General features: G+C 47.1%; 1 protein-coding gene across 11 annotated transcripts in view; it reads left to right on the top strand.

The window, feature by feature from the left end:
- The first annotated feature begins 443 nt into the window (after positions 1–443).
- CALD1 (caldesmon 1) overlaps positions 444–21,010 on the top strand; it is a 265,740-nt gene continuing 245,173 nt past the window's right edge. For 7 of the 11 annotated variants that reach the window (XM_068141855.1, XM_068141860.1, XM_068141858.1 and 4 more), the window contains exon 1: positions 445–585. The gene's annotated coding sequence lies outside the window, so the exon portion shown is untranslated. Of the gene's footprint in view, positions 586–21,010 lie in introns of all 11 variants that reach the window. The other 4 variants (XM_068141859.1, XM_068141857.1, XM_068141867.1 and 1 more) reach the window with 4 other exon arrangements.

Raw genomic sequence — 21,010 nt, forward strand, 5'->3', positions numbered from 1 at the left:
GCGGTGAAATTATTTATTTTTCTTTAAACTGGTGCAAAAAATAAATATGTTTACTGTGTGCCTTTCCATTCAGTGTATTTCCTTTCCTAAGCTCCATTTGTGTTCAACAAGACAGCCCCTTTCTCCAAGATTAACATTTCTTATGATTGTTCCTGACAGAGGATTTACTTTCAGAGGCCCTGCTAAGGATAACCAAAAAAGGGCATGTAGCAAGACAGTTTTGGCAGCTTGCACGAATTTTCAGAGCTTTTTAGGTCTTGGTTTTCTGATGAGTGGCTTCCTGAGCATGCCTAGGGAATGACAGGCATCTCTGCAGGCAGGCTGAACCCACCTTGGCTTGCGAGCAGTCATTGGCTGCCTATTAGAATAAATTGAGGACAATGCATACCACTGCCTGCCAATTGTAAACATAAGGGATATGTATTCACTTAGCATTGACTTTTGGGAGGGGCTAAGGAAAAGCCGGAGTTTTATTGAATAGGGCTGTGTGTGAGGCTGCTGCTGCTGTGCCTTTCTTGCTGTGCTCCTGCCCAAGCAGCCAGTTATTAATTTCCTTCCTACTAGTTGAGAACTTTTCAGCCAGAGGTAAGGGCTTAAGCTGTGTGTTTGTTTGGGAGTGAGCTGATCTCCGACTACGCTCGCGTTACGGCTTAGAGATTAAGCAGCATGCAAAATCTAACGAGTGGTGGAAACAGTCTGAAATTGGGGGATACTATTGTTCATCTCCTATTCTCTCTGTGCTCCCCCTCCCCCCTTTTCCAGATGTTTGTGGAGAGCTATGAGAGATATCTGTGCCATGGGGGTGGGGGGGTGTGCATGCCTACTCACCCCATGGGACCCTAACGAGGAGCTGAAGGGACAAGGCTTTGGTGCAGAGCAGGATCTGTGCTGAGCACACTCTTTGAGACCCTGCATCAGGCTTGTTAGTGGAGTAATAACTGATCTGTCCTTATTAGACTTTTTTTTTTCCCCAATAAGGAGAAAAAAAGGAGTTGCAATGCAGAAAAATTCAGTGCAGTAATGACTGGTGAATTGCTTTTAATCTTGCAACTCAATGCCTGGGCTTTCAGAGCAGGCTGACTGTGAAGGCAGTCTCCTGGCGTAACTGATAGGGACCCTGTAAAGCTCAGGTTCATGTAAGTGATCTGATCCTTGCTGAAGCAGATGCCCATCACGGCAGCTTTGTGTGGAAGTATTGTTGTCAACAAACGGCATCCGGTTTTGTCTTCAGCCTTCACCGTGGGCAGCAGCAGCGTGTTGCCAGAATGTTTGTTGAGGAGTTGCCTTTCCTGCTGAAAAGGGGAGACAAGAATGCGCTTGGGTGGGACTGGAGCTCTGAAACAGTCTGGATCGGTGTTTTTGTCAGAGTGCTGCTGGGGAGAGCTAGCGAGCAGGCTCTGCTTCCCTGCTCCTGTGACCTGCTCAGACAGTTTGGTAGCACGATACTCTGCATAGCAGGGAATAGCTCGGAGAATGAGGTGGGAAAAAGAAGGGTGGCATGAAGCCCTGTGAGGAGACGCTGAGGGAGCTGGGGTTGTTTAGACTGGAGAAAGAGGAGGATCCAGAGAAAACTTATTGTTCTCTACAACTACCTAAAGGGAGGTTGTAGCCAGGTGGGGGTTGGTCTCTTCTCCCAGGCAACCAGCACCAGAACAAGAGGACACAGTCTCAAGCTGTGCCAGGGGGAGTTTAGGATGGAAGTGAGGAGAAAGTTCTTCCCAGAAAGAGGAATTGGCCATTGGAATATGCTGCTGAGGGAGGTGGTGGAGTCCCTGTCCCTGAGGTGCTCAAAAGGGGATTGGATGTGGCACTTGGGGCCATGGTTTAGTTGTCAGGAGGTGTTAGGTATCAGGTAATAAGTTGGACTTGATGATCTCTGAGGTCTTTTTCAACCTGGTTGATTCTATGAGTCTAAGTTAGCTGCAGATGGATACTTGGGAGCAGCAAACATTCACCAAACTAGTAACCTCTGACCGGAGCTGCAGCAATAGAACTCATGTATTTTGTCTCATGTAGTGTTTGGAAGAAAGTGCAAGATAACTGTTTTAAAAATCACTATTTTTATGTGTGAAGTATTTGTTTTCAGATGGGTATTTTCAGAGCATGCTGGGGGTATGCAATTCTGCCTGAGAAAGGTTTTCATCCTAAAAGGTGTAAGGGAGAAAAAACTTGTGGAAATAACACATTCCCTCCTTGGCAGCAGCTCAAAGAAAACAAGGAGACAGAGTGTTTCTTTTGTGAGAAGTGTGTATTTACTATAATTTGTCTGTTTTAGGTACCACACTGTGAATGATTATTCTTGTACATTTTGCCACCAAAGAACCGTGGGATCTTGCCTCCATTTTTTTCTCTCTCTTATTAAGCGTGGCGGTGGGCTTTGCATCTGCAGACGGTTTTCGTGCCTTTTGCTCCTGCCATAGAGAGACAGAAGGGGTTCCTTAAACTGCATGTGCCAAAACAATCAATGAAATGGACAGTTTCTACAGAAATTACAGATGGATTGATACTTGAAGGAATTAAGTAGTCCATTTGCTTAATTAAGTTGCCTTCCAGGTAAAGTGGGTCTGAAGTATTCCCAACATATTTGAAGTACTGGTCTACCTTTCCTGGGCAAGCTTTCTGCTAGGCAGGGATCTTAATCAATAAACCCTGTTAATGCAATATTGAAATCATAGTGGCAGGGAGAAACAGTGGATAAAGGTGCCTGTGAACAAGTGGGTAAAAGGAAATAGCTTGAGTTTTCTGCAAACCCCTCTTTGCTGCAGCATGCAGTGACAGAAGGATCAATTCCACAGCCTTCATTCACAGGATTAGTCTTGGTGAAATCAATGTCATCATTAATGGATGCAGGATCTGATGCATGGGGAGTCATAGAATTGTTAGGGTTGGAAGGGACCTCAAGGATCATCCAGTTCCAACCACCCTGCCACGGCCAGCGACACATCACACTACATCAGGATGCTCACAGCCACATCCAGCCTGGCCTTAAAAACCTCCAGGCATGAAGCTGCCAACACCTCCCTGGGCAACCTGTGCCAGTGTCTCACCACCCTCATGGGGGAGAATTTCTTCCTAACATCCAATCTGAATCTACCCATTGCTAGTTTTTTTCCATTCACCCCAGTCCTATCACTCCCTAACACCCTAAAAAGTCCCTCCCCAGCTGTCTTGTAGCCCCCTTCAGATACAGAAGGCCACAATTAGATCTCTTTGGAACCTTCTCTTCTCCAGACTGAGCAAACTCCTTCAGTCTGTTCTCATAGGAGAGGTGCTCCAGCCCTCTGATCATCCTCCTGGCCCAGTACATAGTCCTGTGCACTCTGAATATGCTTTGACAGTGAGTGATGTAAGCATGATGTAAGCGTGTTTTAGGAGAAGAGATTGCTGACAACTGCTACTTCATACACTCACAGCATCCTTCTGACACAGAGCAGCTTGAGGATGGGGTAACTTCCCTTGTGCTTCTAGTTCCACCACAGTAGTGGTGTTCCAAGCTAGGTGATCTGAAAGGAAAGGGGCTGTGTGTTTGTCTGATTTGGGAGGGAGAATTAAAGTGCATTAGATGGGAAGAGTTCTTATTCATCAAAGACACTTTCACAGGGCCACACATGGTGTGGGGGCATATTGGTCAGCATTTGTTGGGTGTGACAGATTGGGGCTGCCTCCTGGACACTGATCTGGGTCTGTGCCCAGATGCCACAAGCATCCATCCAGACCTGCATGGGGTTAGGGTGCAAAGCTACTGACTGTGGTGGTGAGGTCAGAAAGATGATAGCGAGGCTTTTTTTTTTGCGCTGTTTTTGCTGTCTGCTTGCTGGAAGGTATCTCCTGACATAAAAAGAGAAAGATGATGGAGAAGCTCTATTAAGAAGTCTTCTTTGTTTCACCCTTACTTGTATACATCTGGAGTGGTCCTGCCTGTGGAGAATGATCATTTTATTGCAGAAAGGTGAGAGTTTGTAGGCCTTCTTTCCTGCAGGCTGAATAGAATTTGAATGCCCTGTTTGGAATACCCTGATTTCTCACCGGTTGCTTACCTGAGCCCTAGCCTGTTGGCTGCCCAAGTCAGAATTTGTATTAAAGATCAGTGGAGCTGTTAACCCCCATCTGCCAGGGCTACAGCTTGGTGTATTTGCTCTCTGAGTGTGAACGGTGGGACAGGAAACCATATATGCATAAGAAAGAGAGAGCCAAGAGAGCAGCACTCTGCAGTGCTTGTCTGGACTCTTTGGGTATCAGAGAAAGCACCAAAAAAGGTTAACAGGGCAGAATGGGAAGCACAATCCCATGAACCTTTTGTTGTCTTGGAGAGGAGCTTTATGGAGAGTTTACAGGATTGGGCTCCAGGTGTACAAAGCCTGAGGCAGACAGGCCTGTGGCTGCAAAGAGTGGGAGTTTATCTTCAAAGCAAGTTTTCCCTCTCTAAAATTGTCTCTTCTTCGTAACTATCCCCTGGCAGCTTGTAACAAGAAGGCTGCTTCCTTGCTAGAGCTCCCACCTTCAGCAATGTGCATGTGCAGAGGCTGCTTTGCTGGTTTTATTCACAGCTCCTGGGTGGTTTAAAGCCCCACAACCTGGTGAGAATAGGTGCATCCATACAGGGGAGAAAAAAAGCAGCTACTTACATGCTGGGACTTACTCCTTTGGCACTGGGGTTCGCTGGGAAGCTGTAGCTGCTGCATGCCTCCAAATGGTTTGTCAAGGGTTTGGCTGAGGCTGAAATTTGACTCAAAGGCATTTGAAGATCAGATGGGATCTGACCTTTCTGGTTGAAACACCAGGGTCACAGGACAGTTGAACTATGTAACAGTTTCTTTTTGCCTTTCCCAGTGCTTGTGCACAGTTCAGCAATCCCAGCTGGGGAGGATGCTCACTACATTGTAATTTGGGATCCCTCCCACCCCCCCGGGAGCTTGCTCCTGCTTTTCTTGAAACTGATTTGATTAACCAACAAGGTTAGGGCACATAAAACCGTTACTTAGCTCCCAGCCCTGGTATGTTAGCTGGATGGTTTACATCCTGCATAAGAAAGTGATTATTCTCACATGTTTGGGATTTTTTCCCCCCTTTGGAACTGCGCTCAGTGATGATATATTGTGTGAGGCTGGCAGCCTGGCTGCCAGGCAGATACCAGCATTAGCAGTGTGTTCCTTAACAGTGTCCCTTTCCCTACACATCCCCAGCTGCCTTTGAGAGGAATTCAGCCTTCTGAACTTTTCTCCTGCCCACTGCCTTGTCTTGCAGCAAATGCTGTGCACACAGCTTGAGCAGTACCCAGGCCTTTGGGTTCCCCTGCAGCGAGGCAAGTGGGCTCTGATCTGGGACACCCACCTCCTCTACCACTGCTAACTGATGTCTCTTTCCCCCTCCCTGCTCCCTGAGTCTTGCCCTTGAGAGGGAAATAGAATAGAATAGAATTAACCAGGTTGGAAAAGACCTTTGAGATCATTGAGTCCAACCTATCACAAAACACCATCTAATCAACTAAACCATGGCACCAAGTGCCCCATCCAGTCACCTCTTAAACACCTCCAGTGATGGTGACTCCACCACCTCCCTGGGCAGCCCATTCCAATGGCCAATCTCTCTGTGAAGAACTTCTTCCTGTGAAGAATGTTTTCTTCTGTCCAAGAAGCATAGGGGCACCTCCTGATCAGAGGATCCTGCCTGTAGCAGGATGTGCGAGTTTCAGTCTGTGCCTAGAAAATTTTCCACAGATCTTGAACAGAAAGTGGTAGAATATAAATAAGTCACTGTTGGATGTAAAAAAGAAGCCAATGATAAGTTCTGAACAATCCCACTAGACAGATAGCTGCCATAAAACTTAGATAAACTGACTCTCTCTCTCTTTTTGCTTCCTCTGCTCTGCTCTGGTGTTTCTTTTGGCTTTGCTGGCCTTGGCTGTGTTCTTTGTTGTGGCTAAGTACTAACAAACAACTCTCTGCCCTTTCTCTTGTCCCTTGTGTACAGGGGAATAGTGGGAAGGGGACAGGGAATGGGGGAGATGTTATTGGCTCCATGGGTTTGTCCAGAGGGGTTCTGGTGCGGTTCATAAATTGTAAATACTTGTGAATATTGTATATTTTGTACATAGTCTTTGCATTTCATTGTAGGTTGTAGTTTTGCTTGTAAATAGAGCTTCATTTGCTTCCAGCTGAGCAGGTCTGGCAATTTAATGCTGGGGGGAATTTTCAACCCACCACACAGGGTTTATGGGTCTTTGGGTTGAAGCCAGGAAGAGCTGCTTGTGGGTATTGTCCTACTGGCTTGTAGCAGGCAGAGGAGCAAATAACTGAGGAAGCAAGGGGAAGAAGTAAAGGGAAAAAAGGTGATCATATCTTAAGCCATTGGAGTGATCTCTCCTCTGAATTTTTTCCTGTGGTCACAAATACCTGGTGAGTCACTTAATGGCTGTGTGTCTGTTTCTGTATCTTCAAATAAAGGATAATCTGTGCCTCTTTGTACTTAGCCTATGGGGCTGCTGGAGCGTCATTCCTTAGCTTTTACAAAGAATTTGCAAAGCCAAAGTGCTCACTTTAAGTGCTAGCTAAAACCTGAGTTTTCACTGATTTCTCACCAAGGATGCACACTTTTATGTTTGTTTGTTCAAATATATTCTGCTAGAAAGTAATCTCTTCTCTATTGTGGGTATGAGACAACTGAAGCCCAGTGAATGAGGTGGTAGATATGTGGGTATATATTCTCACTATCAGTACAGGCTGGGGGAGGAGGTGATAGAAAGCAGCCCTGAGGAAAAGGATTTGGGAGTGCTGATGGATGAGAAGCTGGACATGAGTAGGCAGTGTGAGCTTGCAGACCAGAATGCAAATGGCATCCTGGGCTGCATCTAAAGCAGCATTGCCAGCAGATCCAGAGAAGTGATTCTGCCACTTTGCTCTGCTCTGCTGAGACCTCACCTGCAGTACTGTGTACAGGTCTGGAGCCCTCAATACAGGAAGGACATGGACCTGATGGAGAGGGTCCAGAGGAGGAACACAAAAATGATCAGGGGGTCGGAGCAGCTCTGCTACAAGGACAGGCTGAGGGAGCTGGGGGTGTTCAGCCTGGAGAAGAGAAGGCTCTGGGGTGACATAATAGTGACTTTCCAGTACCTGAAGGGACTACAAGAAGGCTGGAGAGAGACTTTTTGCAAAGGCCTGCAGTGACAGGACAGGAGGCAATGGCTTCAAACTAGAGAAGGATAGATTTAGATTGGATATCAGAAAGAAGTTGCTCACCACGAGGGTGGTGGAACACTGGAACAGGTTGCCCAGGGAGGTGGTTGAAGCTCCTTCCCTGGAGACACTCAAGGTAAGACTCAATGAAGACCTGGGCAGCCTGATCTATTTGGGGATATCCCTGCTGACTGCAGGAGGTTGGACTGGGTGACCTTTGGAGGTGTCTTCCAGCCTGGACCATTCTATGATTCTATGAAAACAACTGAAGCCCAGTGAATGAGCTGGTAGATGGGCCAGGCTCAGTGTTGACACTGTCCTGACATGTCTGGAGGGCATTTCTTGAGTGTTTGAAACCTTAGCTGAGCTTGCTGCATCTGAGCTGTAGCCTTCTTGTGAAGGTGCCATGCACACACCAAAACCGCAGGGTGACGTCTTTGTGCTCGCAGTCCCACCGCAGCCTCACAAACCTGACAGAGAAGCTGCTAAGCGAAGCTGCTGCTGAACCTTATCTGCTTGTCCAGCTTCGTGTTGATGAGAGCAGTTGCAATTGTTAACTCCTGGTGCCAGGCCAGGCTGCAGTGGGGAAAAAAAAAATGAGGGGAAGATTTCAGGCTATGGAAACAATGTGACATGTTTCCACACCCTCTTGTGTACAGAGCACAAATAAAGAGCATTCCCCTTGAGCCTTGCTGCGGAGGGTGTGAAGCAAAGTGGAACCCACCCATTTGCACGTTTTCTGGTCTCTGTCCTTAAATGGCATAAAATAAATGAGATTAAAATAAATAAATAAATAAAAATCTTTGGAATTTAGCTCCTAGAAAGGTTATAAATAGGTTTGTGGAGATAAAGGTTTGCTGCAAATGCTCTGGTTTCGGAGCTATTCAGCAGAACAGCTATGTAGAACAAGGAATGAAAAGCTAAATGCAGGATGACAATTTCGTTGTAGTCTGTGCGTAGTTTGTGTGCATGCACATCCCTCTCCACCTGCACTCACCTTCCCAAGCCTTCCTTAGAGTATGGGGAGACCTGACTTGAGAGCAGCCCTGAAGAAAAGGACTTAGGGGTGCTGGGAGAAGGGAAGCTCAACAGGAGCCAGCAGTGAGCACCTGCAGCCCAGAGAGCCAAGCAGAGCCTGGGCTGCAGCAAGAGAAGTGTGGCCAGGAGGTCGAGGGAGGGGATTCTCCCCCTCTACTCCACTCAGGTGAGACCACACCTGGAGTACTGTGTCCAGCTCTGGAGCCTCTGTTACAGGAAGGATCTGGAGGTGCTGGAAGGTGTCCAGAGAAGGGCCATGAGGATGAGCAGAGGGCTGGAGCTGCTCTGCTATGGAGACAGACTGAGGGAGTTAGGGCTGTTCAGTCTGGAGAAGAGAAGGCTCCAAAGAGTCCTAATTGTTGACTTCTAGTGTCTGAAGAGGCCTGAAGAAAGCTGGGGAGGGACTTTTTAGGGTGTCAGGGAGTGATAGGACTGAGGGAATGGAAGAAAACTAGAAGTGGGTAGATGCAGATTGGATGTTAGGAAGAAGTTCTTCCCCGGGAGGGTGGTGAGACACTGGCACAGGTTGCCCAGAGAGGTGGTGGAAGCCTCATGCCTGGAGGTTTTTAAGGCCAGGATGGATCTGCAACCTGCTCTGGTGTGAGGTGTCTCTGCCCATGGCAGAGGGGTTGGAACTAGATGATCCTTGAGGTCCCTCCCAACCCTGACAATTCTATGATTCTATGGTCTAAGTGTCATGGAAATTTCTCTTGCTGTGTGAACTTTTCAGTGTTAAATAATTTGGGTTGTGCATTCATGGTTCATTGCTAAGGGAGTCTGAACCTGTGACAGCTCTGTAAACAAAGGTCCTGAGATTTGTTGGCAGCGTGTTTTATGTCATTCTCTGAAGCAGCTGGCTCCAGCTAGGGGAGAAGCTGTGTGGGGATGGAAGAGCCCTTGCTGAGCAGTGCAGGAGTGGTGATTCCTGCGCTCCTTCGGAAGTCAAGGTTCAGTCCTGTAGACTCGTGCCAGTTGAATTCCAGTCATCTTCAAAGGCACCTCTGCCCAAGTGAAGGAGGCTGTGATCAGGCCCTTGTTTGTTTCTTATTTGCAAGGCTTTGATGTTCCCCTTGTCTTTCTGACTGCCCCGGGGCATGTTACGACCCTTTTCCCACTTCATTCTTTTCTTTGACAGTGAGCTCTCTAACAGTGAACTGCTCCTCCTCCCTTCCTTTCTTTTTTAAGCCGCAGTGTTCACCCCATTAAAATCTCCGTCACCCTAGAAGCAACAGCAGGACCTTTTAAAATTCTTCACTGCTTCAGAGGACCTGGGAGTTCTTTCCAATACAAGCTGTTGTACCCAAGACAGCTTCTGCTCTGTCTTCTGGGATCAGCTACAAAGGGAGTAAAGGCTATGGAAATTCTGTTTGTATCTTCCTAATGACCCAGTGATAACCTACAGCCTTCGAGCAAGGGGAGAATTGGGCTTTTCTTCACCCTGGTCAAATCTTGTAGGCTTGGAAAAGAAATTCCTAGAGCTTGGCTACAATGTCAGGAGCTCAGCAGGCTGAGTTAGCTCTAAGGCTCAGGAAAGAGTTTGGCCAGCTCTCATTTACCTGCATAGCTTAACCTCCTAGTGCTGCAGGATGCTTCTAGTCAATATCATTCATGGGAGGCTTTGGACTACTGCACCCCCCTGGGTCCTCCACAGAAAGGGAAAGAGTTTGCTGCTTAGTCTAGTGTTGGGAATACAGAGCCACACCCCTACCATGAAAATAAGGAGTTTCATTCAGATGTTTCTTTGCCACTTCAAATGAGATTTGGCTTAGAAACAGCAGCGTTTTAATTGCTGTGAATATGAATAAGAGTGTTTAGGCAATCCAGATGATACTGAGCCAAACATTTTTGTGGCTGATGTATATTACACACTGACAAAAGCAGGCTCGTTGAGAACTTCCCAGTGTCTTTAAACACCAATTGTCTGTTGTCTGCTGCATTGGGGAAAATAAGGGAGACTTTTTTTCACCTGGGTGTCAGTTGTCCTCAGTCTGGTCTTGCTTTCAGCAGCTGTACAGTGATGTAAACCATATTGTTAGTTCTAAAAAAAAAAGAGATATATTGTGTCTGATCTCAGTTATCTTAGGGCAGATCTGTTCCTTGAGTTACTCGAAGTTCACAGTGTGCTGTTTGCTATCAGAAGCTGCCCCTTTTTGTTTGACTTTCTACACAGCCCTGAAAGGACAACAGCAGCAGGAAGCTGGGTTGAAATCCCAGGAATGAGCATTCACTGGGAGCTGATATTTCATACAAGAGAGGGCACTGTGAACCCAGAAAGCCAGTAAAATTCCACTACTCATTTGCTCCCTGGTGCTTAAAAGGCCCTGCCATATATGGGAAAGGTCTGAACTTCATTCACTCCAACCCCAGTGGTAAATGACATGGACTGGATGCAGTGTGCAATCAAGGAGCAACGCCTCATGGCAATGAGAAGGAAAAGCAGGAGCTTTGGCTTGCAGCTTGTTTTCAGTTTTCTCCACTGACTGTTGTTAAAAGGTCTGCAATTATTCCTTCCCCCCCTTTATTTAGATTCCCTGTAAACTGCAGTCAGGTTGGTTTACCACTTAACCCTCCCCCATAAAACCAGCACACCAGCCAATTTCCTGTCCTGCCCCCTATACAATCCCCCAACAAGAAAGACATTTCCTCCAGCAGCATGTACAAATGCACCTCCTCTGCCTTCAGTGCATCTATTGTGGGTTTACATGACTAAAGGCTGGGATTAGCAGACAAACTCTTACTCTCACCAGGAATAAACCACTAACAAAAGCGATGATTAAATGCCAGTATCTCAGAAATGGTGATGGGAACACAGGAGTGAAGCAAGCAAGGGATGTGCGTGGGTGAATAGGGGGAGTTTTGAATGAGGATGGGAGCAAAGTACTTTGGATGGGAACTGCAGAAGGGGTTTCCAGTTCTCCAAGGGCATTTAAGAGATTTTCCTCCCACTGCATCAGTTTCTGCTCTGCAACCTTACAGTGCCAGCATTAAGATGCAAAGGCCCTGGGGTGCAGTTGCGTTTGCATACTTGTTTTTCAGTTTCTCTTCTTTAGGGATCAGTACTCTCTGGGATCAGAATCATGGGGACAAAGTAGTTGGGTTAGTTGCATTTTATTTTATATTGGGGAAAAGGACCTGGGGGTCCTAGTGGATGGGATTTTGACCGTGAGCCAGCAATGTGCTCTTGTGGCCAAGAAGGCCAATGGCATCCTGGGGTGGATTAGAAGGGCTGCGGTTAGTAGGTAGAGAGAGGTTCTCCTCCCCTTCTACTCTGCCCTGGCAAGGTCATATCTGGTATATTGTGTCCAGTTCTGGGCCACTCAGGTCAAGAAGGACCTCAGGGAACTGCTTGAAAGAGTCCGTCACAGAGTCACAAAAATGATGGACTGGAACATATTCCTTGTGAGAGAGAGAGCGAGCCTGAGGGTGCTGTAGCTCTGTAGCTTCCAGAGGAGGAGGCTGAGAGGTGATCTAATTCATGTTGATAAAGCTGTGCAGGGTGAGTGCCCAGAGGCTGGAGCCAGGCTCTGCTGGGGGATGCCCAATGCCAGCACAAGGGGCAGTGGGTGGAACTTGAGGCATAGGAACTTCCATGGAAACATGAGGAAAAAGTTTTCCCCTGTGAGGATGACAGAACACTGGAACAGGCCACCCAGGAGGGTCATGGAGTCTCCTCTGGAGATATTCAAAACCCACCTGGGTGCATTCCTGTGTGATCTACTCCAGGTGATCCTGCTCTGGCAGCGGGGTTGGTCTGGATGATCTCTCGAGGTCCCTTCCAACCCCTAACATTCTGTGATTCTGTGAAACTCAGTTCTGTGATTCTGTTTCTGTGAAACTCAGTTAAGTTACTGCAGCAATAGAGCTATGTAAGCTTCTCTGCCTGCTGGGTATCTGTTGGAGCTTTTGTTATTTGCTGGTGTTTGTCTCAAATAACTTAGACTATGTTTGTGTCATATTGGTAGACTTAGACATTATGTCTGGGATCACTGTGGCAGAATGCTGAAATAGGCTGCCCAGGGAGGGGTTGTGGAGTCTCCTTTTCTGGAGAGATTCAAGACCCACCTGGATGCATTCCTCTGTGATCTGCTCTAGGTGATCCTGCTCTGGCAGGGGGGTTGAGCTGGATGATCCTTTGAAGTCCCTTCCAGCCCCTAACATTCCATGATTCTGTGCCTGTGTGTAATTTTGATGAAGCCTCACATCTTTGCAGCCAGAAGGGCTGATTGATCACTCTGATCTCCCTTTTGAGGCCACTTAAGCTGACGTGGGTGTTGTAGTCAGCCACAGGAAAGGTTGGCTGTATCTGAAACCAGTCACCTTCTCCTCCAAAATGTTGTTGTGCCTCCCAGGAAGGACCACAGGTCCATGGCAGAGTTGTGGTTCAGCTTGTATTATCATCTACATCTGGGCACTTGTACAGTTTTCAAGAAGTGTAACTGGTAATGTGAATTTTTGTACCTGTCAAGAAAGCAGTTTCTTACCAGTGACCTGCCATGGGCTGGCAACAGATTTACTTCAATGCTAGCCATTGAAGAGCAGCCTTCAAGGGGTTTGGCTTCTTAGTACCAGGAATCACAGAAATGTTAGGGTTGGAAGGGACTTCAAGGATCAGCCAGTTCCAACCCCTCTGCCATGGGCAGGGACACCTCACACCACAGCAGGTTGCTCAGAGACACATTCAGCCTGGCCTTCAAAATCTCCAGGAATGAGGCTTCCACCACCTCCCTGGGCAACCTGTGCCAGTGTCTCACCACCCTCATGGTAAGAAAGCTGCTTTTTGACACATGGCACTGGTTCTGATTCTAGTGTTAGGAACAACTGGCCTTTTGGTTGGGAGCCATTTATGTCTTGTTCCTCTCTTGAATGAGAAGAGGTGGATTTTGATGTTTTAAGAATTAATTTTTAAGGTGAAACTGGCTCCTTTAACTGCATCTGGAAGATACTTTTAAGTCAAAGAGAGGGAGGATATAAAGCAGGCCTGCTTTGAGATATTGCTGCTTTTCCTCTCTGGGCAGCAGTACTTCTGAGGGATGTCATTTGACCGTTATCATGAAGGCAAGCTGAGACATCCCCACTGAGGAGCACTGATGTGGCCAAAAGAAGCAGTCAGGTTGTGACAGGTGGGTATGGCAATAGTAACACATAAGACTGGAACACTGCCCTATGAGGTGAGGCTGAGAGCCCTGGGGCTTTTCAGCCTGGAGAAGAGAAGACTGAGAGGGGGTTTAATAAATGTTTATAAATATCTGAGGGCTGGGGGTCAAGAAGGAGGGGACAGGCTCTGCTCAGCTGCACCCTGTGATAGGACAAGGGGCAATGGATATAAAGTACAGCACAGGAGGTTCCACCTCAACGTGAGGAGGAACTTCACTGTGAGGGTCACAGAGCACTAGCACAGCCTGCCCAGAGAGGTTGTGGAGTCTCCTTCTCTGGAGCCTTTTCCAGCCCTGCCTGGATGTTTTCCTCTGTGACCTGCACTGGATTCTCTGGTCCTCCTCTGGCAGGGGGCTTGGACTCAAAGATCTCCAGGGGTCCCTTCCAACCCCTAACATCCTGTGATGAATGCTGTAGTTCTGTTTTCTAGTGCTTGGAAGGATCCTGGACAGCCAATCTGTAAACCAGATCTCCTTTGTAGTTCTTCATTTGGGATTTGCATTGTGCGAAACTTTGTATTGTATCAACTTCTTACATGGCATCTGGGCCCTCTGGAAAACATCCTTGAGCAATAAGCACATTGAGTACAATAGCTACTACTGCATGGTTGAAGAAACCTTACTGTTTCTTCTATTTTTACCATCTTCAGTCTTCCTGAGCCTAAATGGCAGACATGAGATTGCTTTGTTTTTCTTTTGCCTCTTGAAAGAGGAGAGTGTAAATGATGCATGCTTTGGAGCAATTTTTAGAATAGAATTAACCAGGTTGGAAAAGACCTTTGAGATCATCAAGTCCAACCTATCACCCAACACCACTGAATCAACTACACCATGGCACCAAATGCCTCATCCAGTCACTTCTTAACACCTCCAGGGATGGTGACTCCACTACCTCCCTGGGCAGCATATTCCAATGGCCAATCTCTCTTTCTGGGAAGAATTTCTTCCTAACATCCAGCCTAAACCTCCCCTGGCACAGCTTGAGACTGTGTCCCCTTGTTCCGTTGGTGGTCACCTGGGAGAAGAGACCAACCTCCACCTGGCTACAACCTCCCTTCAGGGAGTTGTAGAGAGCAAGAAGGTCTCCCCTGAGCCTCCTCTCCTCCAGGCTAAGCAACCCCAGGTCCCTCAGCCTCTCCTCACAGGACTGTGCTCCAGACCCCTCCCCAGCTTTGTTGCCCTTCTCTGGACACCTTCCAGCAACTCAACGTCTTTCCTAAACTGGGGGGCCCAGAACTGGACACAGGACTTGAGGTTTGACACGAGGGGAGGCAGTCATGGTGGTTTGCCTCCTGTATCAGGGTATCTGATAAAGATCTGTTCATCTTAGTGAAAAATGAAAGGAATTTACTCTCTGTGCAGGAAATAGGCTTTGTTATAAATGAGCAAATGGAAGTGATGACTGACTCCAAACCTGACTTCTATGACAAAATACAGTTACACAGTTCTGAAAGTCTAGAGACTAGTGTGATGAACTAGGAAAAGCATTATAACCTGAGCATGTTATTTCTGTCTCTCCTATGACCCTTCAAGGCAATGGAAAGTCACTGATGGAAAGACTGTTGGCATTTGCAGGCTGAGAACTGCTTTCATCCATCTTGCTTCAGTGCTTACAGATCACCGAGGCTTAATTTAAATATTTACATTCAAGGTTTTTCCCTGAACCTCCCTGGTGCAGCCTGAGACTGTGTCCTCTTGTTCTGGTGCTGGCTGCCTGGGAGAAGAGACCAACCTCTGCCTGTCTGCAACCTCCCTTCAGGTAGTTGTAGAGAGCAATAAGGTCTCCCCTGAGCCTCCTCCTCTCCACGCTAAGCAACCCCAGCTCCCTCAGCCTCTCCTCACAGGGCTTGTGTTCCAAGCCCCTCACCAACTTTGTTGCCCTTCTCTGGACTCATTCCAGCAGGTCAACCTCCTTCCTAAACTGAGGGGCCCAGAACTGGACACAGGACTCGAGGTGCAGCCTAACCAGTGCAGAGTACAGGGGCAGAATGACCTCCCTGCTCCTGCTGGCCACACTGTTCTTGATGCAGGCCAGGATGCCATTGGCCCTCCTGGCTGCCTGGGCACACTGCAGGCTCATGTTCATCCTACCATCCACCAGCACCCCCAGGTCCCTCTCTGCCTGGCTGCTCTCAGCCACTCTGATCCCAGCCTGTAGCACTGCATGGGGTTGCTGTGGCCGATGTGCAGAACCTGGCACTTGGATGTGTTCAATCTCCTACCCTTGGACTCTGCCCATCTGTCCAGCCTGTCGAGGTCCCTCTGCAGAGCCTCTCTACCCTCCAGCAGATCAACTCCTGCCTCCAGCTTGGTGTCATCTGCAAATTTACCGATGATGGACTCAATGCCCTCATCCAGATCATCAATAAAGATGTTAAAGAGCTCAGGGCCCAGCACTGATCCCTGGGGGACTCCACTACTGACTGGCTACCAGCTGGCTGTGGCACCATTCACCACCACTCTCTGGGCTCAGCCCTCCAGCCAGTTCCTAACCCAGCACAGAGTGTTGCTGTCCAAGGCATGGGCTGACAGCTTGGCCAGGAGTTTGCTGTGGGGGACGGTGTCAAAGGCCCTGCTGAAGTCCAGGCAGACTACATCCACAGGCCTCCCCACATCCACCAGGCAGTCACCTGCTCGTAGAAGGAGATCAGGTTGGTCAGGCAGGACCTGCCCTTCCTAAATCCATGCTGGCTGGGCCTGATCCCTTGGCCATCCTGTAAGTGCTGTGTGATGATGATAATGATGATCGTGGTGGTGATGATGATGATGGTGGCGTTGGTGATGATGATGGTGGTGTTGCTGATGACAATGGTGGTGATGATGATAACAATGATGGTGGTGGTGATGGTGACAATAATGGTGAATGGGATGATGATGGTGGTGATAATGGTGGTGTTGATGGTGGTGGTAGTGATGATAATGGTGGTGATGATGATGACAATGGTGGTGATGATGATGACAATGATGCTGATGATAATGGTGGTAATGGTGATGACAATGATGGTCGTGATGATGATCATGATGATGATGGTGGTGGTGATGATAATTAGAGAGGCAAAGGCCCAGCTGGAACTTAAGCTGGCCACCTTTGTGAAAGACAATAAAAAGCATTTTTACAGATATATTAACACTAAAAAGAAGGGCATTATAATAGCAATAATAATACTAATCCTCCCCAACCAACACTTCCCTTCCCTCCCCCTATACAAAACTGTAAATGAAAGCCTGGGAACTGCATATTAGTTCATCTTATTCCTTTCCTCTTGGCAGTGCTGGCCGATTCCCTAAGGTATATTCCTCCGTGTTTTGTCCATAAACACCTCTGTTTATTAACAAAATACAATAAGGTGTCTTTTTTTCTGTGAGGATTGGGACAGTTTGATGCACTTTCTAGTTTTTAGCAAGGGGAAATAGCTCTCATTCTAAGATGTGTTTCTTGGCCCACGGATATCGCTCGTGTGAATCCAAGCAAAAAAAAAACCCAACCCAAACCACTAATGAGTGGAAACTGGTAGAAGAGTTAGCAACAGCTGAGTTTATTATGGAGCATGGCTCTGACATGGTTTCACACAAGATGAATACAAGTGTTACCTCACTAGCTTCAATAGAACTGCTTTTCATTTACAAGGGAGTAAATGAGGCCAAAATCAGACAGAGACCTAAGGTGACTCTTTAGGATGGGGATTTGAGTTTGGGGAATGTGCTTTACATGCATGTAATAATTACAGCTGTGTCTGCACATTGCAGTAAATGTGTCAGGCCACCTGGGAGGATTGGGATGAATTCCAATTTGAATCACATCTGTGTAAATAAAAAATGAACTATAAAGGTAATAGAATAGAATAGAATAGAATAGAATAGAATAGAATAGAATAGAATAGAATAGAATAGAATAGTAAAGAATTAACCAGGTTGGAAGAGACCTTTGAGATCATTGAGTTCAATCTATCACCCAATACCATCTAATCAACTAAACCAAGAGCCTTATCCAGGCTCTTCCTAAACACCTCCAGTGATGGTGACTCCACCACCTCCCTGGGCAGCACATTCCAATGGCCAATCTCTCTTTCTATGAAGAACTTCTTCCCAACATCCAGCCTAAAACTCCCCTGGCACAGCTTGAGACTGTGGCCTGTTGTTCTGGTGCTGGTTGCCTGGGAGAAGAGACCACCCCCCACCTGTAATGTGCCAGGGAAGGCCAAAGCAGTGTCTAGTTTTGGAGTGCTAGGTTGAATGACTTCCTGACTGGATTTCTGATATTTCCTGGAAGAGACAGGAAACGTGGCAGAATAAGACTTTACTGGGGGAAGCTTCAGTTTTTTTAACAGCTTAATTTCAGCTATATCAAACGAAAAGAAGGTGTGTTGATTATTGTGAAGCCAGCTCAAAGCACCACATGTGCAGTTACTCTGTCTTGAAACCATTAAAGGAAGCAGTGTACTAAGAAAAATGTATTACTTGAGTCAAACCTCTCTCTAGAATTGTGCAATATTCTGTCCTCCTTCAAGTTCAGCCTTCAGCATAGCTAAGGTTGCTGTGCTCTTTTGAAAGTGTAGCTTTGGTCTGAAAATAGGAGAAGAGCTTTAAAATGTCTTGAAATCCAGTAGGAGTTCTATAAAAAGCAACATGCTTAGGTGGTGCAGCAGCAGACTGAAAATGTGAGATGGGCTTTGCCACTCCTCTGGGTATGAGGAAATGCAGCTGAATCAGAGAATCATAGAATTGTTAGGGCTGGAAGGGACTTCAAGGATCATCCAGTTCCAACCCCTCTGCCATGGGCAGGGACACCTCACACTACAGCAGGTTGCTGTGGTGGTTTGAGAGATAAGGCCTAAGCTTTCTCTCCCCCACAAAAAGGAAAAAAAAACCACAGCTAACTCAGCTGGAGAAGCAGAAGGAATGCTATATTTTACAAGCAATGCGGAAAAGCAGGTTAGATATACAATTTATATAGTATTTACAATATACATATAGAAATATACAGCAAAGTAAAAAAAACAACCAAGAATACAGGAATGAAATTCCCTCCTCTGGAGGAAGGTTCTCCCCCTGTACCCCCCTCTCTCCCCCACCTCCATTTTTCCCCAAAAAGGGCTAGAAAGAGAGAAAAAGGCAGTTATTAATAAAGCAGAATTCTAGTAGGCCTATTAGTAGGATTAGTTGCTTATCTGTTCAGGGTTGCTCTGGCTAGGAGCCCAGAAACAGCCAAGCTGGAAGGGAGAAGGAAAGGAGCGAACTGAGAGCAAAAAAATCCCAGCTGCACTAAACTTAAAACTGCATTCTACCGATCTACCAATGAAATTCCTTTAGAATATCGATGTTTTCATTGTCGTCACCAAAACATTTGGCCAGAGTGTCCCAGCACTGTCCCTTTCTTAAAGGCACAGCCTCAAATGGTCACAGTTGCTCAGAGCCACATCCAGCATGCCCTTAAAAACCACCAGGGGTGAGGCTTCCACCACCTCCCTGGGCAACCTGTGCCTGTGTCTCACCACCCACATGAGGAAGTCTTCCTTCCTTCCTAACATGCAATCTGCATCTACCCATTTCTAGTTTTGTTCTATTCCCCCCAGTCCTATCACTCCCTGACACCCTCAAAAGTCCCTCCCCAGCTTTCTTGTAGCCCCCTTCAGATACTGGAAAGCCACACTTAGGTCTCCTCGGAGCCTTCTTTTCTCCAGACAGAACAACCCCAACTCTCTCAGTCTGTCCTCATAGTAGAGGAGCTCCAGCCCTCTGATTATCCTCATGGCCCTTCTCTGGACATGTTCCAGCACCTCCAGGTCCTTCCTGTAGCAGAGGCTGCATTACTGGACATAGTACTCCAGGTGGAGTCTCACCAGAGCAGAGTTGAGGGGGAGAATCACCTGCTGGCTATAAAAGTATGTCTCTGAAACAGAAAGCAAAGCCTGTGGGTTTGCATTTCTGCAGGTGCAGTTGGCTTTGACTGAAGGGCCATTTTGATGAGAGATGGAATGTCTCATTTGTGGAATTCACATAAATTACATTTTGACATTTACACCAGTGGCAGAAAGCAAACACTCTCCACTTGTGTTGGCATTCTTGTGATAGTCCTATAAGAAGACCTGTGCTCCTTACCTGTCTGCATCTGCTGGAAGAACATAATGCCCCCTATTCAGTATTCATAAAGATGGTAATACCTCCTGAGCTTGGCTCCTTGATGAAGAGAGGCAGTTGCACAATTCCACCCAGCTGAAATCACTTATTTTTGCAAATGTTTATGCATTTTCTTCTTCATTCGAGATGCAGTCAGTGGTTTACAGTGTTTATATGGACAGCATCAGCTGAATCCTGTTCCAGTCCACTGCATGCTCATCTAACATGAGTTTTCAATATGCATTGTGTAAAAATACCCAATGATCCAAGCAGCCCTTATTAGAGTTGTTGCGCATTGTAAGTCATAGGTGCTCCCCTCTCTGTACCTGAGGCATGGTATTTCCAGCAGCTTTTGGAAGTAATCATTTCAATTTGGGGGATGTCCCATGACCAGTTCCAGTACCTGAAGTGGGCTACAAGGAAGATGGAGAGAGACTGTTTGCAAAGGCCTGCAGTGACAGGACAAGGGGCAATGGCTTCAAGCTAGAGAAGAGTAGATTTAGATTGATGTTAAGAATAAGTTCTTTACCATGAGGGTAGTGGAACACTGGAACAGGTTGCCCAGGGAGGTGGCTGGGGCCTCATCCCTGGAGATATTCAAGGTGAGGTTGGACAGGGCTCTGGGCAACCTGATCTAGTTGAGGATGTCCCTGCTGACTGCAGGGGGCAGGGGGTGGTTGGACTGTATTGTCTTTGGAGTTCCCTTCCAGTCCAGACCATTCTATGGTTCTCTGACACATGCACAATAAAATCTGAACTGCCCCAACCCAGTGTTTTCAGGAACTTTTGCTTGTCAGCGTTTGTATTGGGAGCATTTCTTTGCCTGTTGGGGGCAGGTTTTGTTGATACCTCTTCAGTTCTGTTTCAGCATCTCTTCTGCTGCCCATAGCTGATGCAGACCACCCAGTGAAATGTCCCTGACTGTTGACTTTTACTCATCTGAATGCACCCACTGGCTTTACAGTTTCTAGCTTATAATTGTGCTCTCCGCTTTTTACTGAGAGGAACAGGACCTGAAGTTTCATTTTGAACCTCCCTTTGGAATGGGCTTCCCAGGGGGGTGGTGGAGTCACTGTCCCTGGAGGTCTTTAAGCCTGGATGAGGCACTTAGTGCCATGGTCTGGTTGATTAGTTAGGGTTGGGTGATTGGTTGGACTTAATGATCGTGGAGGTCTCTTCCAACCTGGTTAGTTCTGTGATTCTGTGTGATTCTGTGAGTTGTGAAGTCTTGTTTCTTTCATTCTATCAGTTTATCTGCACATGCATGAAGCAGGTACCTGCAATGGCTATTTTTCAAGGGCAGTTTGGATCAGACATCCTGCTTCTTACCCCCCTCCTGCTTCTTACCCCCCTCCTGCTTCTTACCCCCGCCCTGCTTCTTACCCCCACCCTGCTCCTTACCCCCACCCTGCTCCTTACCCTCACCCTGCTTCTTACAACCATCCTGGCTCTTACCCCCACCCTCCTTCTTACCCACACCCTGCTTTTACCCCCACCCTGCTTCTTACCCCCACCCTGCTTCTTACC

Source organism: Melanerpes formicivorus, unplaced genomic scaffold, assembly GCF_026170545.1.
Source record: "Melanerpes formicivorus ecotype bairdi unplaced genomic scaffold, bMelFor1.0.p_v2 SCAF_8, whole genome shotgun sequence".
Taxonomy (NCBI): domain Eukaryota; kingdom Metazoa; phylum Chordata; class Aves; order Piciformes; family Picidae; genus Melanerpes; species Melanerpes formicivorus.